Source organism: Thermobia domestica, chromosome 4 (assembly GCF_964235325.1).
Source record: "Thermobia domestica chromosome 4, izTheDome1.hap1.1, whole genome shotgun sequence".
NCBI classification, from domain to species: domain Eukaryota; kingdom Metazoa; phylum Arthropoda; class Insecta; order Zygentoma; family Lepismatidae; genus Thermobia; species Thermobia domestica.
Window position 1 is genome coordinate 85,754,303 of NC_137457.1, and position 14,028 is coordinate 85,768,330.

Genomic DNA, 14,028 nt, shown 5'->3' on the forward strand with positions numbered 1-14,028 from the left:
ACTTTAATACGCTTCTTTAATTTTGTTTTCTCACTAGCTGTCGAAGAACTACAATCTGTTTGGTTGGCACTACTAGTTTCTTCCTTACTGCTGTATTTTGACTTATGGCTACTCCTATCATCACCGGATATACTTAATCTACGCCAATTACGCTCACTCCCTTCTCTGCTAGCGCTCTCCGCTAATGAGGTTAACTTCGTTTGGGTTTCAACTACCTTAATTTCTAAACTTGACAACCTGTCACCTATTAAAGCAATATTTTGGTTCATGATGATATCAATACCAGGAGGAATAGTGTTCTGTGACAAAGTATCAACCCTACTATGCAATACTGCGACATTTCTTTCTAACTTGTGGGTCGTATCACTTAATCCCACTAGCATTTTTTTCTTTATTTTCTAAATTGCCTTCAATTTTATTTACTGACCCCTCGATTGCTTCAATTTTCTCAAAAGCTCGGTCCGCCTTTTCTTCACATTTACCCAAATCGACCGTAATGTTCTCAAGTTCTTTATAATTCTGAACTGTTTTCCCCCATATTTTCTCACATTTATCGTTTACCTTCTCACATTTCTCATCTATTTCTTTCGATATTTGTTCATATCTACCTACGCATTCTTTTCTGAATATTTCTAATTGCACCTCAAGTTTATTATCAATCTGCCTTTTTGTTGCCTCTGATATTTCTACCATTTTAATTTCTAAAGACTCACGCACATTATTAGTTTGCTCGCTAACATCAGCTATTCTATTTTCTAAAGATTCGTTGATTTTTTCAATTTTGCTTTCTAAGGAATCACGTACCATATTAGTTTGTTCAATGAGTTCCTCTTTATTTGCTTTAAGTGCGTCCAGCACTAACTTAACATTACTTTCATCCATTTTTAAACAATTATGTAAAAATTCTAAATACGAGCCAGAAACTTACCTTGTACATCAATATTTCTACGCATAAATCACTACTTTTACTTTACGGTGCAGGAGTTCTGTTCCTGTTTCGAAGCGCCATTCTTATAACAGGAAGGGTTCGATTCCTGTTTGTCCCTGTTCGGCAAAGCCATTCTTATAACACGAGTGGTTCGTGTTCTTGTTCGGGAAGGCTATTCTTATAGCATGCGAGGTTCGATTCTCGCTTGTTCTCTTCCGGGAAGACACTCTGATGACCTTCTGAGTTCGAATCTTGTTCGGTACGCCTTAATAATAGTGATTTTAGTGGTTAGAATTCGTATTTGGAACTGCACCAGATTGCAACTTGAGATCAGTCCGAACCAAAGTTGTATACGCGCGTACCCACCTTCGCATACACTCAAGTGCAATGATATTAAGTACAGAATTCTTACCGTTCTGGTAGTGATCGATGCGAGAAACATGGATTACAACTGAAAACAAGAAATATACACAGAAATGGTTTTACTCAAGCACAAAACGTTACACTTTTCATATACATACCTACTACTGCATTTTGTTAATATGATTATCGTTGACACCTTTAGAAGTTTTGTATTTCAGATTTTTCTTTTATCGTATGAACATAGTGAATTTTAGCCCTTGTATTTATTAATAGAAGAATAAAAAAATAAAAAAAGGGAATTTTACAAGATCAACTCAAAATATGATATGACGACGAAGCCGGCTCATTGCGTGACAATAGAAATGATTATTTTACACACGTTAATCACTGAGCACTTCTTCACACAACACTTTGATTCTGGGGATTTCACAAAGAGAAGAGGAGGGTTGGTGGACTATTTAGGAGGGCAATAACTTATTGGATTCTTCTTCCCAATTTTGAATAGGTTTCAAATTTCCTTGAATAACTCCAATTTCCATTGTACGGCTGGATAGTCGACAATAAAATTACTTGTGGTGCGCTGATGAACAATTGAAGAAGTAAATTTATTCCTTGTTTTACTTACGTTATTTCATTGCTAATATAAGCAAAACTCAGCAATGGAATTGGTATTTGTTCTAAAAGAGTAACCTTTACAAGGAACTGATACGACGTGGCGTCTTCAATCGTAGACAAATTAAGTTATTTTGAAGCGTTTTCATTGTAATTTACATTGACATATGTATGTGACGAAATGAAATAAGTTCCACACTTCACTCGTACATATTTGAATACAATATCATAAGTGATGGCCAAATAAACGACGGATTTCTTTGCCGAGTCGTTTTACGTCATTCCTTTCTGATGGCGTCTTCCAGCACACCCCGTTACCGCCTTCTCTCTCTAGCGTCGGTAAGCTTGCGCTAGTCACACCAGAGGATTATTTTAAAAAATATCCATAAGCAGTATTGTTTACAAGAAATATATATATCATAAGGCGTTAAATGATTTCGCCATTAACATATCATAATTAAAATATTGAAATTAATGAAAACATTTTATGATTACATTTGAGTCACTGGCACTATATTTCGTAACATCACCATCATATCACATCCCTTTTGTTCGGTCAACAGGAAATACAAGTCACCACTCACAGCACTGCCAATCCATAGAAAAAGATAAAACTAAAACACAATTTGCGTCAACGTACAGTACATGGAGCCTTATTCCAATTCAGCCAAGAAAAACTGGGAAAATAAAATGGAATGGGAGTGAGGAGGGCCACACGCTCACAACCTCTGGTGCTTGGGGTCACGGGTTCGATCCCAGCCCCCGCCAAGTGAACTTTGTGGTGGACAAACACCGTATGCGTGGGTTTTCTCGGGGTTCTCCCGTTTCCTCCCACTTTCTTCATTCCACCATTTCATTCATTACTCGACCAACGATATAAAACCAAGTGAGCATTTTATAGTAAAAGAAAGGTACAAAACGTGAAAGAAGATAAGAGGCAACCGAAGGCTCTAAAATGTTTCTTTCGAGTTGAGTTGATTTAAGTTTAGCGTCCCTTTCAGCAGCGAGGCTATATGAGACGTGGACCTACTGATTAACGTGGAATCCGAACCACATGAGCTCCCGCCGGGAATAGAAAAAGTTTCTTTCGAGTGCTGGACAAAATCATACAAATATTGAGGTGGGAAGTTGTCAATATCAGTCACTTTTAACGAAAGAACTTGCAGGTCGACATTCTTTTGACTCTGTATATTTATTTTACCTGATTACAGTAATTTAATTGTTGAATTAAAATGGAACGATACGGTCATTTCGGTTACGGGTCTGAATTAAATTTCATGTATTTCAAAATTTGTTTGAATACAATTAGTTTTCCCGTGACATATAAGTATATAACTTGAAAGGATAAAATCGAAAGCGACGAAAGGTCATTTGGATGACAAGTATTATTTTCAGTACTCTCTCTTTCAATCACAGCAGCGTATACAGTTGCTCGTTTTATTATGACAGATAACAATAATTATTAGCGTACGCGCCTTTGGCGTGGGAGACCCGGGTTCGATTCCCGGTGGGAGCTCATGTGGTTCGGATTCCACGTTAATCAGTAGGTCCACGTCTCATATAGCCTCGCTGCTGAACGGGACGCTAAACTAAAATCCACTCCACTCCACAATAATTATTAATCCATTTTCTGCTAATAAATTTAGATGGAGCTATATTTTAAATTAGTAATAATTCTAATGCAAAGTAGACTTTTGATTATTAGTTACTTGTGTTCAGGGATGTCGTACATAGGTGCTACGGATGTGCACGAGGCGAGTCGAGACAGGATTTTCCAGACTAAATTCGAGTCGAGACACGGCTCTTCCAATAGAGAAATATACATTTTTCGAGTCGAGCCATCACTTTTACAGCACATTTTCGAGACGAGACAGCCACAAATCTTGTATCGTGCGCATCCCTAATAGGTGCAGTTTTCCATTCAGAAAAAATCTTCCGGGGGGCACACTTAGTATACAGAGGGCCACTGCTGGTACTCTTTTATTTATTATTATATTATAGACGTATTATTTTTATCTCCTCCCGGGGGGAGTGGCCCCCTAAAATATGTGTGGACGAAACACTGAACAGGTAGTCTGAGAGTCTGGATCTCCCAATTAACACAATTTCAGGGTGCAAATACACAAAATTATTTGCATTTTGTAGGTTATTCCGAAAAACTCTTCGGACCCCAAAGAAAAATCTTGGGTGCGTCATTGCTTGTGTTTACATTGTGTTACTGCCTGATTTCTATCGTCTATGTTGGAAAGAAATATGAAAGAATTGAATTGTTCTATAGGCATAAAGGGCCTTGAAAAGAATTTTTCGGAGAAACCTGATTTTAAAGTCCTGCCACTGATCGGGGACAAATTACATATAAATTAAGACACACACTTTTGTCATTTGTTGTGTATTGAACTAGTTTAACTAAAATTAATAAAGAATTATTTGAAATCAAGTATATCTCAAGAACGATTAAATGGACTAGCTTTGATGGCCATTGAAAATGACATTCTGAATGAAATTGATATGGATGCAATAAAAGAAATTGTGCCAAATTGAAAGCCAGAAAAGTGTCTTTATAACATGAACTTTACAGTAACAAGGAAAACGAGAAATTAAGCTAATTACCATATTTGTATCACTAGAAAACACTATTTAAATATACTTTTAATGAAGTGTAAGAGCATATCTCTTTGTCAAAATCAAACCTGTGATAATGTTAGACTTGAAGCTCATTAGCTTTATTCTATTTCGACTTTTGTTTCAACTGTATTTGTCAAAACACATCTTAGGTATACATTTTAGTTGTTTCCTGTGCTTATTTAATAAAAAAAAGATATATATTATTAAAACTGGAACTTTGGTCATGATTCATCCACAGTTAATTAGATTTAATTTCGCCATTTTCCTTTAATACTCACAGGAAGACTGAATTATTATATATTGAAGAAATTTGTAATTGTAACAATTATCTCCCGAAGAAAGGGCGTAACCCTTTGATCGGCTTAACCTTTAAAAAAAATAACAATTATCTGAAGAATTTTTGTCCATTACAGCATTCTATTATTTTATTATCGTATAGGCGGGGCGCCTAAATATTGTTTGCTAACAGTTACGAAATGTCTACAACCGACCCTGTTACTGTTATACATACATACATACATATATATATATATATATATATATATATATATATATAGAGAGAGAGAGAGAGAGAGAGAGAGAGAGAGAGAAAGAGATAGAAGACAGAGAGAGAGAGACAAAGTTTTGACTCAGAAAAAGTACAGTTGAACGTACGATGCTACATGAGCTCCTGGAGGGATTTCAAATGAATTTAGTATACGTATACATTACCATCTGGACAATTTACCCCTAAAAATGCTTTCGATCACTGAAATAAATTCCTGCCTATGTCCCTGTAAAGCAGTAAGAATTTTAGGGATTGATCAGGGGGTAATGCCTCCCTGGAGCAACGACAGTTCCCCAGAAATCATACCTCTGATAGGTCCGGATGTGACACCAGTATTTGTGTGTTACCACTCTTCACTCTCAGTGTACTGAAACTTAAGTCAAAGGAACTGTTCTGAAATCTTCACCGGTTCTCTCCTCTGAAACCGCATGCAAATGGGGCCGACCTTGGTCATATACCACATCTGGAATATTACTATTTATGTCAGAGATACCGAAAAATATATATTCGACACAAATATAGGATATTTTCGATTTTATTTTATTTATTTATTTATTTTTTTATTTATTTATTTTTTGCGTTCACGCTCCCACTCTGACCTCCATGCCAACCAAATCTTAACTAGTTCCTAAGCAACATCGACAGCGTCACTATTCATCTGCGACCACGAAAACTATGATTTCGATACTAATATTGTTCATATTTGACTACTTTTACATGTCCCTTCCCCCCTTATTACGAATTACTTCACTGTCTTGCCCTAGTGGAGCAATTTCAACAAACTTAAGTATAGCTATAAACCACCACCTGTAAAATAAATGTGCGGGTGATCTTTTTTTCGGAGAGGAATTCATTAGCTACTTTTCCAATGTGGTGGCTTTATTCGCTCCCCATGCTGAAGATTGCCAAAGAGCTCAACTTTATTTGCACCACTGTGCTATGAATATATATTTTAATGGCATTTACTTTACTGAATGCTCGCTTAGGTGTTGCTCCCGTCACAGGAAAAGTGAGATACTGTTATAAATGAGTAGGGATATAAACAAATACGGAAAACTGTTAGCAATGACACACTCGAAATGAGTTTTCGCAATATATAGGGGCAGTATTTTATTCGAATGTGAGGGAAATCATTGCGTAAATTGTCCCTTCCCCTCCTTAGAAGTCTAAGCTACAATACGTATCTAATAATTTTGAATTATAAATATATGCATCGAGTTTCATATCCTTAACTTTAAGGTGTCCTGAGTTAAGTAAATGAATAAACTTCCTGCTAACGAAAGAGTAAAGTTTTGGGCTTTAATAGTATCTGGAGTGTAATTATTCATTTCAGCGACCCCTAAAGCTATTGAATAGACAATCATATCTTTCAATTAGGAATTCTTAACTTTCACCCCTCCCATTAAACCTCCATGCCAATAATGCTAAACTCTGATGTGAACGATACAGAGGGTATCATACATAATTCATGTACTCAAAAGCTATGGATTTAACATTAATATAGTTCATTTTCGATTATTTTTACATGTTCCTGTGTCTCCCATAATAGAACTAGAGGTGATACGGGTTTCGATTCCCGTCAGGAGTCGTGTGGTTCAGGTTCCACGTTAAGTCGTAGATGCGTGTCTTGTATATAGTAGTAGCTGAAAGACACGCTGAACTCTATATCACCTCACCTCGTGAGATATTCTACGTTTGCATAATTGCTAAGCCACTTTTCTTTCTTTCAATCTCCTCCTTCCTCTTAGGACACGCATAGGTTCAAACCGAAACATTCTTCACGGTTAGAGGACGCAAGGCTACTGTACCATACTGTACAACCCTTATGGGACTAGGTGGTGAGTTGCGCAGTTTGAGTAGCACGCACGAATAAACCACGCTTACATTTATTATGTATAATTAATAAAATCTCATATTAGGAGTTACTCTGCACGTCAAACTTTTAACATATTCGACTTTTTAAATTCTGATCTTCTTCTTCTGCTTTATTATTATTATTATTAATATTATTATTATTATTATTATTATTATTATTATTATTATTATTATTATTATTATTGCAATAGCTATATGAAGCAATTATCTCGGCAAACGTGGTTAATACACACCATTCAGCAACCAGTAGTTGTAGAAATCAGGCTTTTCCAGCAGAGGTTGTTAGCTCAATCGGTAGAGCGCTGAGCCATGGATTCAAGGGTTGCGAGTTCGAATTTAGTCTAAGTTATAAGACTAAGTCTAAGTTTTTTTCCTTATATAGTTCTTGAAATGGGAATGTTTCTCTCTTCACCTTTATCTCGTAATTCTGAATAGAGATGTTTGGATGTGAAAGAAAAAGTATACTAGAATATAAGAAAAGAGAGGTAATTTACATGATACCTTTGGCAATTTTTAAATATATTCTCACCTGTCTAGGACGTTTATAAAAAGTTCAGACTTCTAGAGCTCCTTTTCGCTCTCTTATGTGTCCTTTAATTAATTTCTACAGTTACTTAGTGAATCACATATACATATATTACAGATGTCGTATCTCTTTCTCTTCTCTCTACATCAAGTCTGGAGATGAATGTTTTGACAATAGGTTACAAACACGATTTTAAAAAATAATACGATCTGCGATATCAGTGATACATATTGTGGTGTTTAACTTAACATATAAAACAATAAATAGAAATACTGAGAATACGAATCTTTTCGTGCACTGATGCTTCAATAACAGTGAACTGATGCTTCAAATCTGTGTCTTTACTCCCTTCATCTATGTTAATTCCCTAGTCAAAATAAAAACTCTTCAAAATTAATCACAAATTCTTATACAACCATCCCTTCCTTGGAGTACTGCGCGGTCACATACCCGTCACTGCGATGTAAAGGCACTTATGGCGACGAGGATACATTAGTAAACAAATACCTTCAAACAGTGGAGTACTTCACGACGTTTTGGTGCAGGTTGTAAACCCTTCTCTTGAGTCTTTCATATTCTATTTAAATGGGAAGATCTTAGCTTTCATCTTGGATCAACAGCTACATTCCTGTGTAGAGAAGGAACGCATACATACGTACGACAATACATAAGAAGGTTTAGAAAGTGTAAATTGGTAGAGAATATACACACCTAGACAGAGATCCCCATTTCCCGTCAAGGTTCGTACTCTTCCCGTTTAATATTCTCTCCCAAATTTATCATTCTTTATTATAATTATTTATCTAAAAAATGATATTCATGCTAAGTTCTCTTTTATACTTAGTTTTCATAAAAACATCCTTGTGGTATAATTAAAATTCGATTGTCCCCATTCCAAAGACAAATTATGTTCCCTGCTTTAAAAACAAAATCTCATGGGCTCAATCTGTGCCCTAAAACCTGACTGTGGGAACCCTGTAATCGAGATAAAGCTAGGAAATGAAGTTTCTTTGTTTAAAATATTCCCCAAGCCGGTAAAATACCTCCTAACATCAATCAAAATTTCTTTATACACATCCCTGGGCGTAACAAAATATATTGATTTCTTTGCGTTTGCCTAAAAATATGAATCACAATTGCAAACGCTCCCCGACAATCGCTTTTGTGTTTTAAGCACCTCACAAAATAAAATTCCCAGCGTACTTACTGGTTAAACGGGAGACTTAGGTCAGATCCCCGATTGCAATACATACATTTCAAGACTTTCCCAGAGGAAAGAATGGTGTCACACACTACACCACACAGCTCTTAGGTGAGGACTGTTAGTTTTATGGGGAAGATAGAAGACTATAAACAAATGAATCCCAATGAAATTAACAAAAAACACAGAGATGGAACACCGAGACCTCGATTTGGAATGTGAAAATGTGTTAGAGTGGGACATGTTTATACGGAGACGCACAGTGTCAGAGAAAGAAGTCTACATATGTTATACGAAACACAATACGAAGGGAATATTATTATTATTATTATTATTATTATTATTATTATTATTATTATTATTATTATTATTATTATTATTATTATTATTATTATTATTATACCCGACCAACGAATATGATCTGGCTACGCCTATGCCTTCAATCATAAGTGGAAAATATTCTTGCGTATCTAATTTTATCCTGTAGGGATGGTGTCGAGACTGGTAGGCTAGGGGGCGGCGTGGGTTCGGGACTAAAAGCATATATCGCTTCGGGCCTGGGGCGGGCTCGGGCCGTGATATTTTAAAAATATTTTTGGGCCTAACTTTGTAAATATATTGTACAACAGTAGTGCATATACCTAATTTCTGGGCCAAAATTTTAGGTCAACTCATTAGGGACATATCATTGACCAGCATAGAAGGAAAGCACTTCTGGGCCCAAATTCCAGGCCAATGTTTGGCAGACAAATTCACTCCATCCGACCCCGTACAAACGACAGCATTCAATGTGTTATTTCTTATTAAACCCCGTACAAACGACGGCATTGAATATATTATTTCTCGTCAAACCCCGTACAAACGACGGCATTGAAACTATATATCTAAACCTTGTATTTTACCAAAACTACACTACACTACATAATTACATTTTTAATCTATCCCATAATATCCCATGACTGCTTATAACTTCTGGACCATTTCTAAGTACCTATAACCTTTAGCACACCCGTCATTGCAGTGCCTTGACCAGCACAGAACGATAGCGCAAAGTATTTTCATACCTACAATTCTAAAGTGAGTGTGCTCTGCGCATAGGCTCTTATGACATTTAAAATCATACAAACCTGTAACTACAACTACGACACTTCTATCTTTTAATGTACCCATGGGAGGGTGTTTACTCCATCATCCAAAACAAATCTTTTATCATTAACACAACTTAATTATAGTTTGTTTACTTCTACACTGTAGAAATCGTGCTTATAGCTTCTGATTAAGATAATCTTTTTTATACTATTAATAATTTGAATTGTTCATTAGCTTATAAAGTCATTTCAAAATCATTTGTTACTCTAGTTCTCATCTGATTGTTCAATCTCTATTACTCGATGAATTTTCTTAAGTTTTAATCCAAGTGATAAACATTGTTTTAAGTTTCGATAGTGAATTATATATTTTTCTTTATCGTACAAAGTTGTCAACAGTTTTGATTGTTTTGAACAAGATGGCTACACGTTTTGAAGTGCTAATATATAGTCCTTGTAATAGTCATGCATTTTTTCGTATATTGAAGATCATCTCTTTTCAACAAGATCAAGTTCTGAATGTAACCTTTTTCCCAAATATCAGGAACATTTGCAAAATCTGTTTGTTTTATTTCTTCCTCACTTAACCAATTAAATCCCTTAAATGGCAAGTATTAGCTTATTGCCCAACCATACAATTTCTAAGCATTCAAGTACATTAAGTAAGGATCCTCTTTATTTTCATCATAATCTTTCATAAATGTGTTGTTTGCTTTTACGTATCTTTTACTACATTGTGAAATTCCACCTTTTATACCTTTCTCTATCATCAATACCATATCTTAATCTGTAAACAATTCTAATTCTATATTTGTCATCTTTAACATTGCGTCCCAAGCTAAACCTGGTGCTGTCAGATACCAAGCAGGATCAAGACCATAAGTTTTAAGACATGTTTCCCTAAAGTTCTCGAATATATCTGATAACAATAATACATCTGTTTTAAGTATAAATCATGGTATTATCAGAGATTCTTAACGTTAAATGTTACCCATACTTTCTTTGCATGCCGATAACCTTCATCACTTCTATGTGTGTTAGTAAGCTTATTGAGGAATGCTTCTTTCGGTGGAAGTTTTCTTTCTCTAAACCTATTCCAATCGTTAACATAATCATATGGGTAAACACCTTTTCTTCTTACAAGTTTAAATTGTTCTTCATTAGAGTAGAAGTGTTGTGTATGAAACATTTGTTCTCTTGTTATGTTTAATGATAATTTGTCTAAACTACATGCCATAAATCTAAACGAATCTACGAATTTTAATTTGATAGTTCCAACCTTTTTACTGAATAAAATGTAGCGTTCTTCGTTATTAGGTATTAAATCAATTGCTTCTTTATTGCATCCAAGCTCTTTAACCCTTTCGGGATCCGGGGTTTTCGGGGTATATTTTAGACTTTCAGTCAAGCAGCTACTGAATCATCACTATTTATCCTAAGATCAGGGTTCATACCTCGTTCTCTAGAGAATGAAGCTGGCTTTTAAATCGTACCACTTGCATGCCCATTTCGTATACCAAAAGAGGGAAAATTGATGTCAAAGGGAAAATTTCGGAGGGATTTTTTTCACTTTGGGCCCCTCTGGAGCGGCCCTGTATGAACGTAGAGAAATTAAAAACATCTTTTAAATAGTACTTGGTAGACTAAATGTGTGTGCCAAATTTCACATTTCTATCTTGAATACTAAGGGCGGGAGAAATTTTATCAAGAATCCCCACAATGCCCCAAATTACCGCAAAAGACCATGATATCAGGTAACAAATTTCCTGAGACATTCCTAATTACCCTAGGGTGATGTCTAGCCAATCATTCTCTTCAGAATAGAACTGCCTTTCAGACGGTATGACTCACGTGGCTCCATCGTATAATTAAGGCGGGAAAATCCGAAGAAAGGGATTTTTTAAGATAACCCTTTTTTGACTGTTTGCCTCTCTTGATCCTTCTGTTTTAAGCCAGAAATGTGAAAAAAATCTGGTAAATACTACACAGTGGACTGGATGTTTGTGCAAAATGTCAATCTTCTACTTGCAAAACTAAGCCCGCCGAAAAATAATGAACATAGGCTTAATAAGAGAATATATATGTTTTTAAATTATGACGTCATCACCTCCTATGAGTAGACTCAGGAAGGTGTATACGTAAGGTCTTCTGCAATGTATCTAGACATGAAGAAAAATCCGGGACGAAAAAGCTCAAATAGAAGAGTTATAACGCAATGTACCATGAAACACCCGTATGGTACAAAATTGTACCATTGATCCCCAAAGGGTTAATGAATAAATGTTAGTCGTATCCGGTTATGTATAATCGCAGGTACAAACTTTGGAACTTTAACTTTTAAATTGCAATTATTACATAAAGCAGCTATAAATTCCCCTGTTACATGATCATAGTGTTTAACTTTATAATTCTTTTCAGTGTATTTTTCTTTGCAGTAATAACAAAATTCGGATTTACTAAACTCTCTTCTCTGCTTCTTTGTTAAAGGCAATTCATTATTTTGCTATACATATTTGATATAATTTTAGCTTCAATCTGCAATTTAAATACGAACTTTTTAGCTGTACTTTTACCTCTAAATATAATAGGTTCGGTTTTAGTTCAATCACTTTTTACAATGTAATAACAAAATCCAGGTTTGTGTTCTTGATATTTTTTGTGTGTAAGGTTTATTTTCTGGGTAATATTCTGCGCATCCCATAACCTTATGTAATGAGCATTCAAAATCAGCATAGACTCTCATTTTGCATTGATAGTTTATAAATTTCGCATATGTGTTTTCTTCCGGCATTGTTATTTTTACTGCTTCATTCGATGAACAATCTTGCTCATGTTTATGTAATGCACTTTGTAAGTAAAACTATAACAAACATAGATAACAGAAATATTACCGTGCTATCCATTTTGTCATTTGAGCACTAACTAATCTACTTAACCCTCCAATACGCGCGCGGGCTACTACTGTAGCCCAGCGTTTTTCTTTTTCTTGCCGCAAAGTAATTCTAGATGATAACTCAAAGGGTGTCTGTATACCTTTTTATCAACTATCATTCTGCGTGTTCAGTGTGTGGTAAAGCGAAAAATCGAAAGGAGCTCATTGTTATTCTGCTTGAAAGTTTCATGGGCTACATCTGTAGCCCGCGCGACTATTGATGTCACGGGTATTCCAAAGCGTCAAAATTTTTTCAATGTAGTTTGAGTGTTGATCAATGGTCAATGAGTTTGCAAAATGTCAATTCTGATGAGGAATGTTTTCTAGATGGCGATAGTTAACATTTCGAGACCGCAAAATTTCATTTTTCGGACACAGAAATAGTGAATATTCAGAAGATGTGACTGAGAATTCCAGGCGGAAGGAATCACTGATACCTGTTGATTATAGTAGTAAAGACAGGTGTGAAGTAAATTATTATGTAGTAAAAGACAATCTCAAATGGAAATAAGTCACTCCTACTCGTAATATTTGGGCTCGTGCTCATAATATTGTGCTTCGTTTTCCAGGACCTAAATGTGGGGGTAGATCTGCGTTGTCGGAGCTTGAATATCTAGAAGTGCTTTTAGATGCAAACGTTTTGAGAGTTAAGGTTGATTTTACCAATAGTTACATTGACAGTGTTAGATTCACATTTGTACTTAACCGAGATGCAAAACTTACAGATGAGATTGTACGTGCCCTTATTGACATTTTCATGCTTTTGATGAGTGGTCAATGCTTGAAGGAAAGCGGACATTGACCCCTCATCACTTGTGTGCGGAACATGCCTAGAAGGACATGAATACTGAAACATAAAAAGAAAAATATATGAGTGTAAATAGCATATGTAAAATTATGCAAAATCGTAATCAAACTTTCATACCAGAAACTCGTTATGCTGAAAGGGTATATGTTTTATGGATAATATGTTTATTTGTAGTATTTGTAAAATTTTGGAAAAATTATACTTATTTTTTAAAGAATTCTAACACATATGTTTAAGATGAAGAAAAGTTTAAAATGCGCCAGATTGGTCCATTTATTGATAAATACAAATAACTTTTACAGTCTTATTCCTATATCATTTGAAAAAATGAATGGTGTTGGTCTTCTTTGTGTATATATAGTTTTCAAAATAAACATATTTCTCAAATTGTGTATAAAACCCTTAAAACAGCTTATAAAAACAATTCTCTACAAGAAAGACAGAAATGTTAACAAAGCTAGGCAACACAATAAAATAAAAACAAATGGGCTACACTGGTAGCCCGCGCGACTATCCACGTCAC